Source organism: Rhinolophus sinicus, linkage group LG13, assembly GCF_036562045.2.
Source record: "Rhinolophus sinicus isolate RSC01 linkage group LG13, ASM3656204v1, whole genome shotgun sequence".
In the NCBI taxonomy this organism is placed as follows: Eukaryota; Metazoa; Chordata; class Mammalia; order Chiroptera; family Rhinolophidae; genus Rhinolophus; species Rhinolophus sinicus.
This window is the reverse complement of record NC_133762.1, coordinates 25,560,429-25,584,187: the sequence shown is the minus strand read 5'-3', so window position 1 is coordinate 25,584,187 and position 23,759 is coordinate 25,560,429. Positions and strand designations below refer to the sequence as shown.

The following is a 23,759-nucleotide window of genomic DNA, read 5'->3' as shown; positions in this document are numbered from 1 at the left end:
ACAGCTGAGAACAGGGCTTGGGGAGATGACCCCGGGCACAGAAAGTCACCTCCTTCCTGGGGTTACGGGACATGGCGGGCGGGAGAGAGAAATTGCCTGGCAAACACATCCACAGCTGGGTCCCATGTGGGAAAGGAGACCTCAGGCCCCGCCCAGGCTCCCTTCCACCCCACAGCCAGCTGGAGCATGCAGGCGGGAGGGGGAGGCTGGGGTGAAGGAGGCGGGGGACCAGCTGACAGGCCCGCTGAGCTGCAGGAGCTGGGTCTGGGCCATCACCCCCACCCTCAGATCCTGACTCAGGAGGCGACTGCTCCCTCCTGCCAGGAAGAGGGTGCAAGCGGGAGGCCCAGGGGATTGAACCCGGCCCTTGGGTGGGCTTCGTTCGGCCCACGTGGAATCTTTTAATGAATGGAATCAACATTTAAAAATATGTAGATATTATATTAAAAACCTGTGTTTCTGGCTCCCCATAGAAAATCAGAGGATCTCACCATATGGTGGCCCTGGGTCCCCATTCCTAAGAGGCCACACTCATCTTCGGACAGGGCACATGTGCCAGTCCCCACCAATCCCTTTTGTCTCTCTGAAACGGAGGCTAAAGAACTATGGTAACTATTTATCAGCTTACCCTGGCCCACTTCACTCATTGAAAATCGCTGCCTGGCCCCAGTGGTGTTGAGTTTTCAACCCTGGAGACAGTTTCTTTTTCCGCCGTAACCACCAAGGCCATGGCTCTGGTTTCAGCCCTGAGCACCCTAATATAAACTACTCACCTCTCCCCTTGCCCTACAAGTCCCAGCACCACGCCCTGGGGTGGGGGATGGGTTGAGACTTGGCTGGGCCAACTGGACCCATGGGAGGCAGACCCACATCTGCTCTGAGATGTGTCAGCTGGGCCTGGTCACACTCTTCGTAGCTCATCTCTGAGGCATGTGGGACCAGGCTCTGTGCTCTCCTCCCAGCCAGGGTGGTGGGTGGGGCCAGGCCCAGGGATGGGGTGTATGTCAAGGCCACATGCAGCAGGCTTGATATTTCAGCTGCAAACACATTGGTTGAAAAGAGGAAGGAGGAGGGGAGAGAGATAGAGCCGCATTAGCAGAAAATACCCAAAACACAGAGGTGGAAAGGCCTGAATTCATACCTTCAGTTGCTGCATGACCTTGGGCAAGTCATTTTACCTCTCTGAGCCTCCAACTTAAGGTGGAGCCAAGGAGAGGCCCCAGCTGGGGTAATGTGGCTGATTTTGGACTTAAACCCCAGAGGGGCAGCCTGGACTAGAGAAAAAAACAATCACAGACTTTTTTGGGGCCCTATTAACCTGTCACTTGGGACCTGGATAATCCTGAGCAGGTCGCTTCTCTGTCTGGACCCTCGAGTGCACGTCATAAGCTCTGTTCCAGTTAAGCCCTCACCACATTATTCTGAGGGAGAAAAGAATGTATTCATTCAACAAATATTTATTGAGCACTTCCTGTGTGTCAGGCGCTGTGGACATAGTGGGACACGAGACAGTCAAAGGTCCCTGCCCCCATGGAGTTCACACTTTTGTGGGGTGAGAGACAGTAAACAAGACAAACAAGTCGTATATTATATTTGAAAAGCTCAGTACTACAGAGAGAAATAAGGCAGGCAAAGGAGATGGGGTATGCTGGGGGCTTGAATAGGTAGGTCAGGGACAGTCTAACTAAGCAGGTGACACTGTAGGAGGTGAGGTAGGAAGCCACCGGGAGGAAGAGGTTTCCAGGCAGTGGGAACAGCCAGTGCAAAGGCCCTGAGGTGGGATGCAGCGAGAACGTGTGGCTGGAGCAGAGTGAGGGAGGGAGGGAGAGGGAGGAGGGGAGAGCAGGGAGGAGATGGGGGCAGAACCTGTAGGGCCTTGTGGGTCATTGTAAGGACTTGGGCTCTTTCTCTGCGTGAGGTGGGAGCCATGGAGGGTTCTGAGCAAAGGAGGGACGTGGTGTGACTTGGGTTTTCACAGGCTCCCTCTGCCTGCAAGTGGAGAATGGACTGTAGAGGCCAGGACGGAAGCAGGGAAAATAGAGCCGAGGTGACCACAATACCCTGTTTCCCCGAAAATAAGACCTAGCCGGACCATCAGCTCTAGTACATCTTTTTGAGCAAAAATTAATATAAGACCCAGTATTATTTTACTATAATATAAGACCGGGTCTTATCTAACGTAAGACCAGGTCTTATACTAATTTTTGCTCCAAAAGACGCATTAGAGCTGATGGTCCTGCTAGGTCTTATTTTCAGAGAAACACAGTAGTTGGCAGCCTGGGGCATCTCCAGCTTGGTTGCCTTTGAGTTACCTAAGCACCTACTGTGTGTCCATCCCTGGCTGTGTGCCTGAGCAGGGACAGAGGCCATATGGCCTGGGCTCAAATCCCCAGGCTGTCACTTAGTAGCGGTGCTATCCAGGCAAGTTACTTAACCCCTCTGAGCCTCAGTTGCCTCATCTGTGCAATGGGGAGAATAATAGTCTTTATCTCCTAGGGTGATTAGTGAAGCCAGTGAGATGATGTGAATATATACTTAGCGTATAAAGTAAGCACCTTATCAATACCAGCTATTGTTATTATTATTATTACTGATATTTACCAGTTGTGTGGCCTCAGGTGTCACTTACCTCCCTGTGCCTCAGTTTCCTCCTCTGGGAAGTGGAGTAATAATACAATTGCCCTCACATGTAGTGTCTGTGAGGTTTAAGTGAGACTAATATCTATAAATGGTGCCTGGAACAGGGTATGTACTCAGTGACTTTTTTTTTAAAGATTTCAAATGCAGAACTTATTTAATTTGATAAGTTGTCACTGATCTGTGAAGAGTCTCTGTGAAATTCTTTTGTTGTCCCTTTAGTCAAACAAATGCTCATTTGATTTAATCGAATTTAAAAGGAGATGAGGAAGAAAATTCCCAGCCTCCGGACATTCACTGTAACCCAACAAGGCAACGAGAGGTACCCGTGCTTCTAAGGGAAAGCTGAGGAGATCAAGGCGATCGTATCAACCATTCAAGTAATTATGACTGTGCAGCTGTGTGACCTTGGGCAGCTCCCTTCCCTTCTCAGACCCTCGGTCTCTTCTTTCCTACCATGGGTGTGACAGCTTCCTACTGTCCCTGTGTAGCTCATAGGATTCTGATGTGGCGCAAACCCATCACAGCTCTGCTTTGTTAAGTACCTCCTGTATGCAAAGCAGTCTATTATCTTCTCGCCCTGCCTACCCACTCCCTCCCAGGAGAGGCGTTTGGACGTCCCCTGTTGCTCAGGAGAGGACAGTGAGGCTGGGTTGTGGTGGGGGAGGCAGGCTGAGGGAGGGAAGGAAGTGGGGGCTGGGGCAGGCTGGGCTGACGCAGCTGTGATGTCAGAGGCAGGCCCCAGGCGGTGGCGGCCTGGTGCTAACGGTGCGCTCTCTCTTATGGCCTGGCCCCAGTGCCTCCGCCTCCAGGGAGGGGGGGCATTGCCCCCCTTAACCCCTTCCCGGCCTCCCTTTCCCAGACAGCCATCCCTCGGGCCTGGCCTTGCCCATAAGATTCCCAGATTTCACAACTGGGGCTGGCGCTGAATCATGTACAGTAAGTCCGGAGAGAAACTCCTGACTGCTCAGCGGCCGCGGGACAGGACAGCCGCCAAGCCTGCCCTCCCTCTTGACGGGCTGAGCGGCGGCCAGGGAGACAGGGCTCATCCCTCCGGGCTGCTGACCAGCGGAGGGGGGGGGGGTGTCAGGAAGGACACACAACCTCTCTGGACTCCGCCAGGAATCAAGGGTTTGGGTTGTCTCCAGAGGACCTTGCCCTCCTTAGAGCCGGGGGTGGGGTGTGGTGGTCGCTGGTGGCCTGGAGCAAGACCCTGCACCTCTCTAAGCTAAAGTTGTCTTATCTGGACAAGGAAGATAATCACAGGACTGACCTCACGGGGTCAGTGTGAGGATTAAGTGAGAGGATCTGTGCACAGCGCTTAGCACAGTAAGTGCCCGATAAATATTGTTATTGTGGTTGTGATGCCGCGGGCCTGACGACACTCCTGAAGACTGGAGAAATTATTCAGCCCTTCGTGTGACATTTCCCCTGGAACATTCACTCCGGCCCTCGTGATACGAATTAGTCTTATCTTTTAAAAACTTCTTCATTACATCAACAAACACTTATTGAGCGCCACTGTGTTCTAGGCGCTCTGCCAGGTCCTGAAGATGCGACTGTGAACAGAACAGAAAAAATGAAACCGAGCTGCTGTTCGCACGGAGTCTTGTATTCTAGTTGACGGAATCAAAAGTTTGAGGTCATTTCAGTAAGTGAGCAGGGCTCCGAAGGAAATAAAGCAGACGGTGTGATGGACAGAGGCTGGGGGTGCCCTCTAAGGAGGTGACATTTGAACAGAGCCCCGAGAACAAAGGGAAGTGAGGGTGCAAAGGTGTGTGGGGGGCAATGCTCCAGGCAGAGGGAACCGCAGGTACGCAGGCTAGACGGTGGGAATCTGGGCACGTTTGAGTATTAGCTGGAGCAGAGGAAGTGACAGTGAGAGGGGTACAGGGTAAGCTTGTTAGGATGGGCACGGGCCCCCAGCCCTTGGTCGGCTGTCTGAACCCCAGGCTCTTCCAGAAAGTGGTGCTGCCTGGTGAACACTTCACCAGGTCCTGGCCTCTTCCCACTGCGGGGCCCCAGGCCTGGGAGCTGCCCACTCATAGTGAAAAGCTTCATCCCCTGGATCACCACGGAGGGCCAGGCCCCTGTGCTGAGGCGGCAGCTGGGACTTTGATTCCCTCCCCAGGCATGGGTGGGCCCAGAGGGCTTTGGGTCAGGTGGCCACGGGCACGCGAGACCTGAGTGTGGACCTCCCTGCCTCTTACTAGCTCAGGCCTTCGGCATCCACATCTCAGAGCCTCAGTGTCCCCACCTGTGAAATGGGCATGATGCTGCCTCATGGAGGGATTAAAAGGAGGAAGAGAAGAGGCTCTGGCTTTAGTTTCTGTCTCTGTTCCCCCTGTTCCAGCCTGGGACTGAGCCCTGGAAGAGGTGAAACATCCAGGGGTCACCAGGCTGTATGTTCACAGCTAGACCAAGGGATAGGATGTGTGTGTGTGTGTAGTAGATCAAGACCCAGGAGTCACGAGAGAGGGAAGAGAGAAGGGTGTGCTTCCAGGGGCAGGGGATAGCTGGAGCCTGCTTTGGGGGCCCGCGGGGGGGCAACATGAGGCCTAATCAATATCCCCAAGGGTGTTTTAAAAATCATCTATTGGGGTGGCCGGTTAGCTCAGTTGGTTAGAGCATGGCGCTAATAACACCAAGGTTGCTGGTTCAATCCCCGCATGGGCCATTGTGAGTTGTGCCCTCCTTAAAATAACAAACAAACAAATAAAAACAAACAATAAATAAATAAATAAAAATAAAAATCATTGATTTATTTCTGGAAAAGTCCTTCACTATTTCCCATCAGGTCATGGGGCCAGGATAGCTGGTGGCACCGATGGCTGTGGCCTGACGTGTCACTTTCGCACTTAAACTGAGGCAGCTGGGAAATGAAATGGTTGAATTACACAGGGACTGTATATGTGTGAGAAATAACCAGTCCCTGTGGGTAGGCCAGCTTCTTATCCCCATTGTACTGACGAAGAAAGAAGGCCTGAGAGGGGAGGAACGTTACCCAGGTCTCCCTGCTAGGGGAGTGGCAGAGACAGGATTTGAACCCCAGCCTGTGTGGTTTGGACCGCTCACAGCCCCAGTCCCATCTGGTGCTGGGGGTCTTGGTTGCAGGATGGTGGTCAAAGCCAGATGTTTATGGCATGTTGGGCTCCTACACATCTGGAAATGAGCTGGCCTGGGGTTGAACAGAACCAGCTGCGGCCCCTCTCCATCCTCCCCCAGGCTGGGAGTAATTACCTGCCCCGGTTAATAGTGCCCACTTCCCACCGCCTTTCATCAAGGCTCCCGGAATTGCCAGGCAGTAATTAACCCTCGTAGCACCCTCTGAAGTTGGCACTGGAAGCAGACGTGTTATTAAACCCATTTTTAAGGTGGGTAAACTGAGGCAGAGCCCATTGTGGCCTGGGAGCCTGTCGTATCCTCATGACTGAGAATCTAAATCGGTCTGCACTTTCTTCCCACAGGAAGCAGCGGGCTTGCCCCCAGATACCCCTTAGCCTGAAGGCCAAGCGAGAGGCCAGGCAGGTCCTGACATTCCTCGTTCCTTCCCTGTCACCTCAGAAGCACAGGAGCAGGTGGAAGGGGCTGGGATTTGGCTCTGCTGTATGACCCTGGGCAAGTCACTGCTCTTGCCTGGGCCTCAGTTTCCCCCTTGGTAAAGTGGGGATGATCCTGCCCCCCTCGTGGGTTTGTCCTGAACGAAAAGCACAGAACCTACCTCTGTTCCATCTCTACTCTCTCCTTTGGCTCCCGCCACCAGGGCAGGGATTTTTGTTTCATTCACAATGTGTCCCCAGATCTCAGCTCTGTGTCAGGCACAAGTAGGTGCTTAAGAAATGATTGCTTCTCCACCTCTTTCCTTGTTGGCTCCAAGGTCAACTACTAACTGGCTGTGTGACCCTGGGAACTGCTTTCCCCGACCCCGCCTTGTCAACCAAGGGTGGACTGGGCACCATTCTCTGGAAGAACTCAGGTAGCTTTGAAATTCTCAGGACCTCAAGCTCCTATCTCCCTGGTAATAGGGGTTGAGAGCAAGAAGTGGGGTGAGGGGACACCAGCGCCCTCAGCTGGTGCAGACACCCTCTTTTCTGCTGTTCATCCCCTCCCCCATTGCCTCGGGTTTGTGGAGTCACTCTGAGTAGATTCCCCCCACCAGCCACGCCCTCCCTTGGCATGTCTGTCAGTGCCCTTGGGGGAAAGAATTTGGAAAGGGGAGGAAGAGAAAGAAAAGAAAGCAGGGTACGAGGGGACGGTTCCCACACCTGTGTAAATAATTTGTCATCTTAAAACTTGTCAAATATGCTCACCTTTAATGCCCAGTTCTTGGGCTTGTTTTCCTTGGCAAGGCCCCCACGAGAGTGGAATTTCGGCTGAAGGGAGCCCAATTGTCGTCTTCTAAACATGTTCCCAGCCGGGGCCTGGGGAGGACTCTGGCTGACGCTTCACTTCCGTCCCCAGAAGTACCGGAACGTTCCTGGGATTTAGGGAGCAGCCACCAGTTCTGGAAGCTGTCCCAGATTTCTGGAATGTTGGAATTCAAAAGGTCTCTTGCCCATTTTGCAGAGAAGGAACATGAGGCCCAGAGAGAGGAAGGGGTTGGTCTGAGGTCACACAGCATGCTTGATGAGCTAGAGTTTGTCAGAAGGAGGTGGGAATTTTATGAACAGGTCAGTATCCATTTCCCATTTTCAGGTTATAGAACCACAGTTTCCCACTGGAGAACCTCCTCTTTCCCATCTCAGTCTACGAGGTTTGGGTGGGGTGCCCCAGGACCCTATCTCCAGGGGTGGCCATATGACCAGGTCTGGCTCCAGTGATTGGTCCAGGGGTAGGCACATGCCTGAGCCTGCCCAATGAAATGTGGTCCTGGGACCTTGGTTGCTGGGAATTACGTAATAGGATGCATAGTGACCCCAAAGCAGCAATGCCAAGGAATGTTCAGGCAACAGGGAGAAGAAGGAGGTCCCCCCGCCCTCCAACCCAGGTGAATTTAGGAGTAGGTCAGGTAGTTAAGGTGGGAAAAGGGAAGGACCCCTCCTGCAGAGGGAACAAGCTTGGAGGGATGACCAATTAGTGAAGGCTACCATGTGCTAGGCTTGTGTTGGGTGCCCAAGGACGGAGGTGGAAAGGCCAAGGTGAATCGAGCTCCTCCTGAACTATTCCAGCCAAATGAGGCTCGTCTGCTTTGGAGCTGAGCCGCCACTCCTCCATGCCCTGCCGTGCCCTGCTGCCAGCGTGCCCTCTCAGACACTCAAGCGTTCTACCTGGGCACAGGCACCGTTGGGGCCACACAACACCACTTTGTAGGGTGCACAGAGCGTCAAATCACACTGGGTCACAGTGAAAGTTCTTCCCTTTGGGAATCTTTTCTAGTCCTTTCTTTATATCTAGGAGTCTTCGTTTGGTGCTAATCTGTCTATAACACTGCATACTTGCTAATCTCCCTTCATGAGGAAAAAGGGCAGGTCTTAGGCTCCATGCCTTTGGCACACAGTTGTATCTAGGTAGGCTTTTGAAAACTTTGTATTGAACTGCGGCACACACGAGAGAGGTGCTCAGCTTGGTAAATCTTCACAGCTCTGTAATTGGCACCCCAAAGAACAGATAGAACGTTCCACTCAGAGCCCCTCTCTGTCCCCTCCAGGTACTTCCACTCCTAGGGGCTCCACTCGCCTAACTTCCATCACCATAGATCTGTTTCGTTGGGTGTTGAACTTTGTACCTGATCTGTCTTCTGTTCTTATAAATTTGCCTTTTCCAGAATGTCATCTGAGTGGGATCCTACCGTGCGTTGCCTTTTGAGTCTGGCTTTTTTTTTTCACTCAGCTGAATGCTTTTGAGACGCATTGATTTCATTGTGTGTTATCAGTACATTGTTCCTTTTTGTTGCTGAATAGTATTCCGTTGTATGGATGTGCTACAGCTTATTGGCCCATTCACCATTTGAGCGCTATGGGTGCTGTTTCCACTTTTTAGTGATTATAAGTCAAGCCACTAGAAACATGTGCAGATAGGGTTTTGTGTGAACATAAATTTTTATTTGTCTTGGGGAAATCTTGAGGAGTGGAATTGCTGGGTCATGTGGTAGGTGCATATTTGACTTAATCAGAAACTGCTGAATTGTTTCCAATGTGCCTGGCCGTTTTGCATTCCCACCAGCAATGTATGAAAGTTACAGTTGCTTCCCATTCTTGTCAGCACTTGGTATTTTCAGGGGTTTTTTTAATTTTAATTTTAGCCTTTCTAGCAGGTGTATATTGGTATGTCATTGGTCGTTGCGGTGTTAATTTGTGTTTCCCTTATGACTAATGATATCGAGCATCGTTTTTACATGCTTATTTGTTATCTGTACATTTTCTTTGGTGTAGTGTCTGTTCAAACTTTTTGTTTGTTTAAAACGTTGGATTGTTTCCTCATTATGGGTTTGGAGAGTTCGTTATGTATTCTAGATATAAGTCAGTTCTTTGTCAGATATGTGATTTGCAAATATTTTCTCCCAGTCTGCGGTTTGTCTCTTTTGTTGTCTTAGACTTTAATAACATTGTTTTGTTTTTATTGTGATGATTTTTCTGGTTATCTGTGATTTGTGGCAAGCGTTCTTTGCTCTTTGTTTTCAAATCCAGGGACAATATCAAATGTTTCCTTTTAAAATAAAATGTTTAAATAAAAAGGTAAGTTGACTTGAAGAAAAATATTAAGTAGTAGTAGAATTGGAAAGCAGACTAAACAAAAATCATGAAAGAGGTTACTTGAATAACCAGTGTGGGCAGCCTTGACTTATTCCATCAACAAATATTGATTGAGCGCCCACTATGTGCCAGGCTTGGTCTGAGGTGCTGGGACATAGTGACGAACAAGAGGAACAGTTTCTGTCTTTTGGGTGATGGTTTCTCACCAGCAAGCTCCTCTTCATCCTTCAAAACCCAACGTGAATGACCCTTCCTCCATCCAGCCTTCCCTAGAATACTCAGCACACCATGTATTTTCTGTTTCTGTGAGAATCTTCCTGGGATATGTCTGGCAACTTTCAATTGGGTAGCACAGAGCCTGGTGCATAGTTTCTCAGTAAATAATGCCTCACAAAGTAGTAGCTATTCTGAGGTGCCAGAGAAGTTTGCTGATATCACTGGTTGGAGTCAGCCAGGTCCGCCCTGGTGAAGTGGCCCAAAGCCCCTCTTCACTGCAGTCAGGGTTGGCCCCATGCAAACCAAGGTCACCCTCCTTGACCACCCCTCCCAGTGACAAAGACACCAAGAGAAACAGCCTCCCAAACCCAACGCCTTCAGCTCCCCTCTTTGCTCCCCATCCAGTGCCCCAGGATGCCTTCCCTAAGTGACTCCCTGATCCTGCAAACATTTACCGGCATCTCTCCACTCTGACCTGGCCCCTGTGTCTGCTTTGCTGGCCTGGCCTCCCACCACCCTTCCTCCTGCTTCTTCATTCCAGCCACGAGCCTGCTTCTGTTCCTCTAACACACCAAGCCCATTCCTACCCCCGGGACTTTACACTTGCTCTTCCCTCCATCTGGAACACTCTTCTCCATGTTCAATGCTGAGCTTAAATGACCTCTCCTCAGAGGCCCTCCCAGGCCACGCTATCAAAAGCCCCTTCTACTTTTTATCCCATCATGCTGTTTATTCTCGTTTGAGACCACTGACTCTCATTTCAGAGTTTATTTGTATGTTCACTTGTTTCTTATCTGTATACAAATCAGTAGCGTGAGGGATGTCAGTACCATGAGAGATTTTGGTCTGGCCTTCTCTGTCTCTCCAGGGCCCGGCACAGTACCCAGCACATAGTAGGTGCTCAATAAACATTTGGTGAATGAATGAGTGAATAAATGAGTGTATGAGCTCCCGCTTCTCAAGATTCACTCCACGCAGAGTTGAGCCCATCAGCCCGTGTCAGACTAATGGCCCTCTGAGCTCCTTCAGGGTGGGAGCACATGACTTCTTCCTGGGCCCCCAGCCCAGTGCCGAATGCTGCCCCCTGGGTCCACCAGGCTGTGTCCTGCAAGCTGCCCAGCCTGGTGGTGGGGCACTCCACCACCCTTGGAGCTGGCCTGTCAGAAGTTTTTCTCAGAACCTCACAAGCCGTGGGCCATAGACAGGCCTAGAGGTTTCTGTGTGGGGTCCGGGGACCCTGCATAGGATCCTGGGAACTCACATCATAACAGAGTCATTTCAGCTCTCTTTCATCCTCCTGGTTATGCTACAGGAAGGAAAGGCTCCACTTGGGGCTTGTGTGTCTTTACCAGCTTCCTACCGTCTGTTCTTTCTAGAAACACAGCGCGGGCCCTGTCAAGCCATCAGTGGCAGCGCTATCTGACTTTGTTTCACTTCTTTGTATAATTTGCTGAATATCTTCAATTTACAGCAAGTATCTGAGGTCGGGTTTCCCTAGAAGCAGATCCCTAAGAGATCTGAAAATTTGAAAGCAAGCCGTTTATTTGGGAGGTGACCCCAGAAAACACTGGTAGGGAGGCAGGGAAGTGAGAGTAGGAAGGGAGGGCAGCCAATGCTGAGAGTTATCAGGCAAGTAACCCCTGTGGACCCCTGGGGGCCAATCTGCGGACCTCTGGTGTAGACTGTGTACCACTGGGGTATCCACGTGGGGGTAGGGGTGGAGATGGGGGTGGCGAGGGAGCCACGGACTGTACACGCCCACTCCTGTCGTCTTGGTTGAGGGCGCTCCCTGGGGTGTTCATTCCCAGCCCTTTTAGCTCCTGCAGGTGGGCAGAGTCCACAGGTAAAGGGCAGGTGGAGGCAGCTGGAATTTGGTCTGTGGGAGGGAGACGGGCAGGGCACCTCCTGCGAATGCCTCACCCTTAATACTGGTTTCTCATTTAAAGCAGGGATTAAATGTTTCCTTTAAAACTAAGTCTAAAGAGCAGTCTAAAAACTAAATTTAAAGAGCAAGTTAACTTAAAGAAAAAGTATGTAAATCATATATAAGGGAAATGGGACTGTGGCAAACACTGCTATTTTTAAGGGTGTTTAAAAGCTTTTGACAAGCAGACATGTCTCCTTGGTGACCCACCAGGAGGGTGGGTGTGTTTGGGGGTCGTGGAAAGACCACCCGCCTCCTCCCAGCAAGGCTGCCTCACATCCACCCCAACACTGCCCTGGGTTCCTCGGAGTCTTGGAAACGGGCCATGAAGCTTGAAGCCCTTTGTGACTTGGAGTCTGTCGCTTCACATCTCCAGGCCTGTTAAAAGGGTATGTTCTAACATCACACGAAAGAGTCGACATGCAAAAACAGCCAAGACAATTCTGAAATAGGAGACCTAAGAGGGAGGACTGCTTCATGCAGACGTTAGAATATATGATAGAGGTATAGGAAATAAAACAGCATGGTATAGGCCTAGAAACGGGCAAATACATCAAGAGAATAGAATAGAGAGTACAGAAATTAACCCAGGTGTCATCTGTCCTGCCTACTGGATGCAAAAGGGTTTGGAAAAGGGGAGACATCAATGAGCATGGAATTCTTTGAATTATGTCCGGGCTGGGGCAGTGGCTTCTCAGCAGGCCCCCCATCTTTGGCCCTTCCCTCTGATCAACCTACCAAGACACCAGGGAGACTCACCCTCCTGGGCCACATGCACCCCACATCTACCCTGGACATCTCAGAAGCCTGCAACACACAATGAGTTTGATAACAGCTGGCAGTCCCTCCCTCTAAATTCCCTTTGATTCTTCTGATTAGCCCATGGAGAAAGCCTCACGTGGGTGCTGGCAGGCTCCAAAACTTGGTCCTCTCCCTTTACGAGGCAGAGCAGGCCTCAGGCCAGAGCCCTCCGCGGGCCGCAGAGTCCAGCCAGAATTTAATAATGTTGTTTTGCAATCAGTGTTTTTAAGGTAACTTCCCATCTGTAGAACTGAACACTTGTTTTCTCTTTCTGGTAATAATACGAATTTTCCTTAAAGGAAAATTTTACTGACACATGCTACCACCAAAATTAACCTCCAAAACATGATGCTAAGTGAAAGAATTCAGACACGGAAGGTCACCTATTGTATAATTCTGTTTCTGTGAAATATTCAGAATAGATAAATCCATAGAGACAGAAAGCAGAAGAATGGTGGCTGCCAGGGGTTGGGAGGGGCTGGGGGAACAGCAAGCAACTTCTCATTGGGTATGGGGTCTCCTTTTGCAATGATGCAGATGTTTTCCAACTAGTTAGAGGTGGCGATTGCACAACACCGTGAATGTACCAAATGCCAGTGAATTGTTCACTTTAAAATGGTTAATTTGATGGTATGTGAATTTCACCTCAGTAGATTATTAAAAAAAACACCAAACCAACCAAGCATGCAACCATATGGAAAACAGTATGGAGGTTCCTCAAAAAATTAAAAGTAGAATTACCATATGATACAGCAATTCCACTTCTGGGTATCTATTCTTAACGCTAATTTGAAAAGATACACTGTGTTTCCCCGAAAATAAGACCAGCTCTTATTTTAATTTTTGCTGCAAAAGACGCATTAGGGTGTATTTTCAGGAAATGTCTTATTTGTTCATGTACAACAATCTACATTTATTCAAATACAGGCATGTCATCTTCTGGAACATCGTCATAACGTACTAAATGCATCCGTCTGGCTGACGATCTTAACTGGGGCTTATTTTCGGAGTAGGTCTTATTTTCGGGGAAACACAGTATGTATCCTCTATGTTCACTGCAGCGTCATTTACAATAGTCAAGATCTGGAAGCAATCTAGGTGTCCATCAATAGACGAATAGAGAAGATGTGGTACATATACACAACGGAATATTATTCAGCCATAAAAAGGGAAATCTTGCCATTTGTGACAACATGGATGGACCTAGAGGGTATTATGCTCAGTGAAATAAGTCAGAGAAGGAGAAATGCGGTAGTATCTCACTTATATGTGGAATCTAAAAAACAAAATAAAGGAACAAATAAAACAAAACAGAAACAAACTCAGATACATAGAAAAAACTGATGGTTGCCAGAGGGGAGGAAGGGAGGGGGATGGGAGAGACAGGGAAAGGGAAATAAGAGGCACAAGCTACCAGCTGTAAAACAAGTAAGTCCCGGGGATGTGATGTACAGCAGAGGGAACCCCGTCAGTAATAGTGTAACAACACTGTCGTGAGCACTTCATTAGGGACGTAAATATGGAATCACTGTTTTGTACACCTGAAAGTAACATAATACTGTACGTCAACTATACTTTCATAAAAAAACAAACAAAACAAAAACCAACCAAGCAAATGAAAGCATCCATTTGCTTAATAAAAAGTATGAATGGATTTAAAGACAACTTATAAGTGAGGTTTGGGAGACACTGGCTAAGAGGCTGGGTCTCGCCTCCAGGCCTTGGCTCTTTCCTTGCCCAGGCCTGGGATGCCCTCTCTGCGCATGGCAGACTCCTGCCCAGCCTTGGGAACCCAGGCTAAGCCTCCCCTCTGCAGGAAGCCCCCTTGGGTTACATACGAGTAGGCCCATCAGACGACCAGAGCAGTCAGGTGGGCCCAGTCCTGTCGCCCTCCAGCCCCGGGTGCGAAACCCAGCCCCACTGCTTACTGGGCTCCGAACTCGGGGCCCGTTGCTTAACCTCCGACGAGAGCCTCGGTTTCCTCCCCTGTAACACGGTTGGTTCGTCATAGTTCCTATGTCACAAGGTTGAGTCACCACGTAGAAAGTCTGTGGACAGGACCTGTGCACAGTAGGTGTCCTTGATTTGCACTTTGCATTGAGCACTAGTCACACCAACATTGCATCTATTTGCCTACCATTTCCTGGACTGTAATCAAAGGCTCAAACTTCATGGTCTCTGTATCCACAGTTCCCATGCAGGGCTCACACATAGTAGGTCCCCAAGAAGGGCATGTGGATTGACACCCAAAGGAGTTCCCAGAATCCCCCCTGTTCTCTCCCACCTCCACTGCTCCTGCCCCTGGTCCCGCCCTCTTCATCACTTATCTGGACAATTACAATAGTCCCTGGTCTGCTGGCTTCTGTCCTGTACCTGCCACCCAATCCATTCTTCACATGCAGCCAGATGGCTCTCATTGGAACGTGTCAGTCCTGTCCCTCCCCTGCTCAGAACCTTCCCAGGGCTCCCACCTTGCTCAGAGGAAGAGTGGCAGTCCTCCCTGTGACCCCCAAGGCTGCACAATATGACCCTCTCCCTGCCCTCCACCAGCACCCTCTCCTCATCTCCCCCGCTATCCCCCTCTTAGCTTTGTCCATGACAGTCTCCAACTGTTGCTCTAAAACTGCAGGCCTGCACTTCCGGGCCTTTGCACCTGCTAGTCCCTTTCCCCAGGTATCACCCACTGCTCGCTTCTTCACCCCCTTGAGGCCTTGGTTCAAATAGCCCCTGTTCAGGACTCCAAAGCTCTCTTCCTCCCCTTGGAATGGTCCTTGGCCGGGGTCTTGGACCCTGCCCATGTCTCAGGGGCCCAGAGACAGTCGTGGAAGCAGGCGGTACCCAGTCTACAGCTGGTGCAGAGGCCTCTGCCCTACTCACATGGGCTTCCGGGTGCAGGTGGGAAAGCCCCACATCCTCCTCCACTTACCTGACTCAGACCCTCCCTCCTGGCCAGAAGGAGCCGCAACAGCCCCGCCCGGCTCCTTGATGGGAAACAGGCTGCGAGGGCCTGGCTGAGCCAAACACTGACTCACCTCCCCCGCTGGAAGTCACGCCTCCCTCTGGCGGAGAAGCTCCAGCCCTTTGCTCCCATGGGACCTATCCCACTCTGTGCCTTTGCCCAGGCTGTGCCCAGGCCAGCAATGCCCTTCTGCCTGGAGCCTTCTGGTTCTTCCAGTCAGGCCAAGGGACATCTCCTGCTAGGACACATCAGCGTCCTCTGGCCAGAAGGCTAAAGGGGTGGTGGGAGAGAAAATAATAATAATAGGAACAATAATAATAAAAGTAAATAATAATAATGCAATAGTAATGGTAACTAGCCATGCGTAGCGTGTGCCGGGCACTGTACTAAACCCTTTATTGTATTAACTTAGTCAACCTTCACAGGAACCTTCTGAGGCAGGGACGTGCATTTTCCTAAAGCACAGAGTGGTTAGTAACTAATGCAAGGGTAGCAGCTGGTGAGTGGGAGAGGGCGATGGGAATCTGTGCAGTCTGGATGTCAAGCCTCCATTCTCACCCCCAGATCTGAAGAACTGAGTGGAGGCCCTTAGGCTGGGACTCAGGGAGCTGGCCAGGGAGGTGGTCCACGTCCTGGAGTCCGTGTCAGTGGGGCCTCCCCACAGTGGGAGCCAGCGCCTCTCTTTGGGCTACAGCTTCCCGGCGGGAGCACCCTGCCACCAGCACTGGCTGGTCCTCAGCCCTTCTATCGGGGTGAATCCTCAGAGCACAGGGTCTGGGCAATCCACCAACAGCTGCTGAAAGGGAATTTACACTTATGAAGCGGGGAACATGGTCTGGACACTTAACCCATTCACCTCCCAGCAGCCCTGTGAAATGAGAAGAGTTACTAACATTCGTTCTACAGAGGAGCCGAAGGCCCAGGAGTAACAGGATGTGCTCAAGGTCACAGAACTAGGATGTGGCAGAGGCTGAATTCAAACCCAGGATTATTTGAACACCACAAGTCTAGGATCCCTTCTACTGTGGGGTGGGGTGACATAGCATCTCAGTGAAGAACAGGACAGGACCCAAATGTCAGAAAGACCTGGAACTTGAGTTCACACCACCCTCTCCCTCCAGCATTCCAGTAACCCCCACCCACCCATCCACTATTCCTGACATCCTTCCATCCATCCATCATCCAGATGTCTGTCTATCCATCCTTCTGTTATTCTGTCTAGCCCTTCCATTCACTCCTCCATCCATCCCTCCACACTTCCATTCACCTATCCTTCTATTCATTTACCCACCCATTTTTCTATCCTTCCCACCTTCTATTCTCTATCTTTCCATCCTTTCATTCATCTATTTAGCCATCAATTTAAACATCACCTATCTGTTCATCCATCCATCCATGCATCCATCCATGCATCCATCCATGCATCCATCCATCCATCCATCCATCCATCCATCCATCCATCCATCCATCCATCCATCCATCCACCCATCCATCCATCCACCCACCTATCCATCCACCCATCCATCCATCCACCCACCTATCCATCCATCCATCCACCCATCCATCCATCCACCCACCTATCCATCCATCCATCCATCCATCCACCCATCCATCCATCCACCCACCTATCCATCCACCCACCCATCCATCCATCCATCCACCCACCCATCCATCCATCCATCCACCCACCCATCCATCCATCCATCTACCCGTCCCCCCCCATTCATCCACACATCCATCTATCCCCTTTACACATCCATTCATCTATACATCCCCAAAACATTTATTTAACTGATGGCTACTGTGCCTAAGTCTTCAGATCTCTATGCCTTGAGCCAGGAGAAACACGCCTAATTAGGTTTACATTTATTTGTTGTTCCAGGAAGGCTAATTGTGGGGTTTGTAAACAGCCCTTTGATGGCTGGGGAGTTTCTTAAGAGGACAGTTAAGTAAACAATGTCCGGGTGGAAACAGTCAGTGCTGGTACACAGCGGGTCCAGAGTCATGACCTGCCTTTCACAGCGGGAGGAGGGCTGAGTTCCAGACAATGCAGAGGCTTCGGGGTCAGAAAGGAAGTCAGAATAAAGGAAGCAGTGGCAAGAACAGCTAACATGTGTCTAATGCCTACTGTGTGCCAGATGCTATGCTACGCACGGCCCTTACTGTGATTTCTAGGTGGTGGAACCATTGCGATGTCATTTCTGGATGGGAAGACTGAGGTTCAGGGAAAGGAAGTCACGTGCTTGTGGTCCCATAGCTGGGAAGTAGCACAGTCACGACACCAATCCAGACCTGTCTGTGTGCTGCAATGATGATAACAATAGCAAATAATTATATAGCACTCACTATGGACCAGGTACTGTTTTAAGAGTCATCTACTCACTTAATACTCACACAGCCCTATGGGGGCAGCACTCACATCACTCGCGTGTCACAGAGGAGAAAATGGAGGTGAGAGGCATAAAGTAACTTGCTAAGATTACTGAGCTGGGCAGCAGCAGACTTTTTTTTTTTTTTTGAATTAAATGTCTGGACCCAACTCCTACTGTTAACCCTGTTATGCAACGGAACACACCTAATATACATTAAGCTTAGAAAGTTTCAGCCAGACATGGCTAGCCAAATATTTTTAAAATCATTTTTTCATCTCTTTGTATATCTGAAAATACTGAAAAAGGTTAACTTTGTTACGTCTTTTTTGTTACTTAATGCAGGGGTCAGTAGATGTTTTCTGTAAAAGACCAGATAATAAATATTTTGGTTTTTGTGGGTCATACGCTCTCTGTCACTGTGAGTCAACTCAGCTATGATAGCTGGAAAGCAACCACAGATGATATGAAACTAATAGGTGTGGCTGTGTGCTAATAAAACTTTATTGACAAAAGCAGCTGGAGTACCGGACCTGGCCCAAAGGCTATAGTTTGCCGATCCCTGACCTTGTGCATTATGCATGTATTTGCATTCACCTCACCATCTTCTCTTGCCCTTTTATGAGTGACATAAAGGACTTTCAAGGAGAATTTCAACCATTGCTGAGTTTCACCTCCAGGCCATTTGTTCACCACATGCCCTTTACACCATTTCCCCATTTCCCCACTATGGCAGCATCTGAAAGAATTTGCAAAGTCCTGGATTAATCTAATTTCTTTATTCACACGGTTAATTAATGAATGACACCCGTGAGGGGTGCTCAGCCTGCCTGACTCCCCACCGGGGACCCTGAGAGTGCTAAGGGCGCTGGGAATTACTCTTCTCCACACCAAGTTCTGTAAATTTCTTACTTGAGACAAAAATTGTAAAGTGAAAGCTAAGAAGTCCTATGGCTGGGGCGCTAATACTGTTTCCTATTGGTGACCAGAAGAAGGAAATGAAAAGATGACTGGGAGAGCTATTACAAAATGTACTCAGGGCTAGTGGGAACAAAATGGGGTAAGGTCAGAAAGATCCCCTTTTCTCTGTGTCCCCACCCCCTTCCCCTAAACGTCTACTTCCCAGTCTCAGAAAAGTCGTGAGCCTGGGGAAGAGCATGTGGTCACTCTAAAGTTAAAAGACACATGACAACATGAGTAAAAACATTTGCAATATAAATGGAGTGCAATGATTTATTTCCATAATAGATAAAAATCCCTGCAGAACAATAAGAATAAAACCCCAAGCCACCAGAATAATGGGGTAGTGGGTGGGAACAGGCAATTTACAGAAAATGCTATAGCATACATATAGCAGATAAACATGCAAGATGTCCAATTTTGATGGTAAGCAGGCAAATGCAAATTTAAAAAATGAGGAGATAACATCGTCGACTCCTCAGCTTGACAAAAATAAAAGATTGGTAATGTAAAGTGTTCAGGAGACTGGGGGGGAAATGGCCACACTTGTATACTACTAGTGGGAGTGTAAATTGGATCAGCCTCTCAGGAAGACAATTTTGCAGTATCCAGTAAAACTGCCAATTCATATTTTCTAGAGCTCAGCAATTCCATTGTTTGGTGTCTCTCTTAGAGAAACATCAGGCACAAGGAGTATGTGCCAAGACGGTCATTGGAAACAACCTAAATATCCATCGATTGGGGAAGGGTAAAACACGTTGTAGTGGTCTGAGGTCTCCCTATCTTTTTGAGGCAGAACCTGCGCACCTCCACCATTGACTTTGAACCTGCTAGATGCTCACTCTTTCCAGTTTCCCCTGCAGCTAGGTGGTGGTCACATGACCCAGGCTCCACCAATCAGACATGCCTACCCAGACTTGGAAGCAGGGACAATTCAGTGGCAGCAGAGATATCTTACCTGACCCAGTCCTGCGGTGGGATTTGGGCCACTATCCCTGCTGACCTTGAAACCTGGTTCTCCAACCCTCCTGGGCCCCCCAAGCCCCTATTTTCGTTTCAACTTTTCACTCAAATGTGGCATACATACAGAGAAATGCACAGGTCATAAGCGGTAACTTGACGAATCTTTCATAAGGGAGCACACTGTGTAACCAGCCCCACATCAAGAAATGGAGCATTCCACTCCCCCAGAAGCTTCCCTTGTGCCCTCTTCCAGTCATGACGTCCCCAACGGTAACCAAGGGTAGTGTGTCTATTTCTAGTACTTTACAGAAATGGAATCAAACAGTATGGGTTTGTTTCTGGTCACTTTCTCTGAATATTAATGTCATCAAGATCCATCCATGTGGTTGCAAGTCATTCATCCTTATCACTGGGCCGTATTCCACCGTCGGAATGTGACTGGGTTCATTCATCTCCTCTCCTGCTGATGGGTCTGTGGGTACTTCCTAATTAGGGGCTATTTATGAGTCGGGCTCCTGTGAACGTTCTTGCCCATGTCTTTTGGTGAACGTCTGTCTGTATAACTGTTGTGTATATACCCCTATTGCTGGGTCACACAGGAAGTGCATGTCTCACGATTAGGAATTGCCATCTTCCCAAAGGGCTTGCACAGGTTGCGTTCCTACCGGCCCCGGGTTCGAGTTCCCTCCGGATGCTCCGCTTCTCATCAGTTCTTGGTATTTTCCATCTTTTTCATTTCATTTCATTTGGGAAACAAAATCAGTAAGATACATATACATGTATTTATATATTTACATATTTTTAGGAATTGACTCATGCCATTGTGGAGGCTTGGCAAGTCTGAAATTCGTAGGGCAGGCCAGCAGGCTGCAAACTCAGGCAGGATTTCTGTTACACTCTTGAGGCAGAATTACTTCTTCTCCAGGAAGCCTCAGTTTTTCCTCTCAAGGCCTTCACCTGATTGAATGAGTCCCATGCACATTATCGAGAGTAATTTCCTTCCCTTAAAGTCAACTGAGCGTAGATGTTAATCACATCTACAGAATCCTTCACAGCAACATTTAGTGTTTGACCACACAACTGGGCACCGTAGCCTAGCTAAGTGGACAATGTAATTATCCCAATTATTCAGAGTCGTTTATGTCACTTACAGCTCTGAGTCCTATCTGATCCACCATTTATATAAACACACACACACACACACACACACACACAATCAACAACAATGGTACACATATGCATTTCTATGTGTTTAAGCGAACAGAAATAACTCTGGAAGGATACAAGCCAAACCTGAGACATGACACCTCCGGAAGTATCCAGGATGGAGGTCGAAGGGAATTTTAAGTATAAGCTGTAACAGTAAAGAAAATTGTAAAGAGTATAATAATGTGTTAATGACATCATTAAAATTAATTTTTAAGTGGGAAAACTTTTAAAAGAAGAATAAAGGAATCACTAAGTCCCCATTATTCCTTCATCAAATATTTACTGGGCAGCTAGGTGCTGGAGATATAGTGGATAAAATAAGCAGTCTCTAGCTTTGTGAAGCTGACATCACCGTGCAGAAGTCAGACAATCAAGAAGTAAACAGAGATGAGCAGATAATTTAGAGTGTTAAGGAGTGTTCTGAAGATAAGTAAAGGTACGTGGAGATAAAGAATGAACGGGCACATAGAGTTATATTGGATTGAGTGGTCAGAGATGGCCTCTCTGAAGTGATATTTGAGCTGAGTCCTAAAGGAGTTGCCTTTGGAAAGACCATACCAGGTGTGGCCAACTCAGCAAGTGCAAAGGCTCTGAGGTAGGACTGGATCTGATGAGGTCAGCTGAGAACCCAAACAATGCTTCTGACTTAGAAACTGAGGCCCATGGTGGGGAAAGGGCAGCCCAAGGCCAGAGCACTGGACATGGTGGAGCCAGGTGGGAACCTCTGCTGTCTGCCCCATGAGGAGCTTTTGTGCTGGTGCTGAGCTGTTTGTCCAGGTTGGAGGCCTCTGAGCTGCTCAAAGGGCTCCCTAGCTATGCGCCTTTCCAGAAATCCCCTCATGATGGGAACTGAGCACTGGAGACCCAGCCTCCAGGCTTCTGCCAGCCAAGGCCAGCAGTACCACAGGGGTGCATCTGACGGCTTCACACTCTTTACCTCTCAGTCGGAGGGTCAGCAGAATCTACAGTTTTACCTAATTATAACAACAGTGGCCAAGGAAGGTGCCCGGAATAGACACTTTCCCTGCAGCCTCCAATCAATTCTTGGTACGAGCCCTGTGAGGGGGTATTATGATTCCCATTTTATGGCTGAGAACACTGAGGCTCATAGAGATTAAATACCTTGACTCCAGAACCTATGTTTTTCACCCTTGCAGTCTAGACCCTGCTCTTCTAGATCCCAAGGCAAGAGCAAAGCCATCTTTTTTAAATGCCAGAGACCCAGATGGGAAAGGACATTCCCACCTAGGCCTTCATTATATAAAAGAAAAATCCGAGGTCTGGAGAAGGAAAGACACCATCCCCTGACTATACAGAACCAGAACTGGAGCTGGGGCTCCCTGTGCCCAGGGCCCTTCCAGCTTTACCCTCGGATTCTCCTCCTCCCTTTTCCCTCCCTTCATGATGGCTTGACTGGTCTCTAGGCTGTTGCTCCAACATGCCAATCTCAGTCCTGCCCCAGGGCCTTTGCACTTCCTCTTCCCCCACCAGATCTGGCCCATCACTTATTTCTTCCCTTCCTTGACCCGTCCATTGACAGACAGTAGCCCTGCATTCACTCTTCCTATCTTGATTTATTTTTCTACCCAGCACTTCACAGTCTGTCATTATATTAAATATTCATATAGTTGTTTGTTTTCCATCTCCCTGCCTAGAATACTAGCTCCTTGAGGGCGGGGACTTTATTCACAGCTGTTTCCCCATGTCCAATTCAGGGCCTGGCCCCCCATAATGCTGAGTATGTGCTTGTGGAATGGATGGATGGGTGATGGATGGATAAATGGGTGATGAACGGATTGATGGGTGGATGGGTGATGGGTAGATGGATGGATGGGTGATAGATGGATGAGTGGATGGGTGGATGGATAGACGTTTCTCTCAGCATCACTTCCCACCCCTGGGCTCTGGGTCTCCCACCTGGCTGTTCTGACTTGCCTCCTCTGGCTTTAAGCCTGAGAAGACAGCTCTGGGTGCTTCCACAGGATTGGGCAGGAGTCACTGTTTCTCACCCTCATCTGAGGCTGGGCAAACAAAAGCCTTTGTTTTCTCTCCTTTGCTTGGCCCCTCTATAGCCCAGGGTAGGGAGTCGCTGGCAAGTCAGCAACTTAACTTTGCTACAACTTAACTTTGAAGCTTAACCTGTCAAGCTGGGCTTGGAGGCTCCTGTGGCCCACAGTGGAGCTGGCATGATGGGGTGCGATGCAGGGCATGGTGGCCAAGGCACAGAAGTCCCTACCTGGGTGGGTTCCAGAGCTTCTGGAGAGAGTGCTTTTTCGGAGACGTTAGCTTCAAAGAGGTGGTAGGTACTGTTATGATCCCCATTTCATAGATGGGTAAACTGAGGCAAGAGTGACAAAGTTAGTGGCTGGGGACTCGCAGCTGTTAGTGGCAAAACAGGCTTGCCCTGGGGTCTCTGAGTCTGACACCGGGACCCTTGGCCACTGCCCTCCTCCCTCCTCCAAAGTTGCTTTTTCTGATGCCTTTTGACCCACTCAGTTCAGCAACCACAAAGAATTGACCCACTCAGTTCCACAAGGAATTATTGTTGTTGATGTTATTTTTCGCCATAAATCCCTCCTAGTCTTTTTTTCCTTTAACCTCAGCACACAGACAAACCCCACATCATAAAGGCTGAGTGGCTTCTGGAGATGAGAACTTCATTCCATGGGCTACAGCTGCATGAGCCACGTTTATTAGGCTTATTTTAAATGGTTTCCCCACCCCCCATGAAAGGCGGGAAGTCTTAAAATTACTTCTCTCCAAAAACAGCGCTCAGAGGCGCCACCCTGCCCCGGAAGCTCTCTGACCTGCCTCATAGGGAATTATTAATTATGATTTGTCTTTATAATCATGCACTTGGAGTCTTGGGTGACACACGCTCAGACTTGTCCATCCTTTAAAAGAAGGAATCAAAGGTTCATGAAGCTAAGTTATATTTAACTAGTGGAATTACTTGGGTTCAGCCCTGGATTTAATGTGTGACCTTGGGCAAATCCCTTCCCTCTCTGGGCCTCTGTTTTTCTAGTTAT

At 49.1% G+C, this 23,759-nt stretch overlaps 1 long non-coding RNA gene across 1 annotated transcript in view; it reads left to right on the top strand.

Moving 5' to 3' along the window:
• Window positions 1-23,759, top strand: part of LOC109444591 (uncharacterized) — a 212,080-nt gene that overhangs the window by 118,937 nt on the left and 69,384 nt on the right. The gene's annotated exons all lie outside the window — the stretch shown is intronic.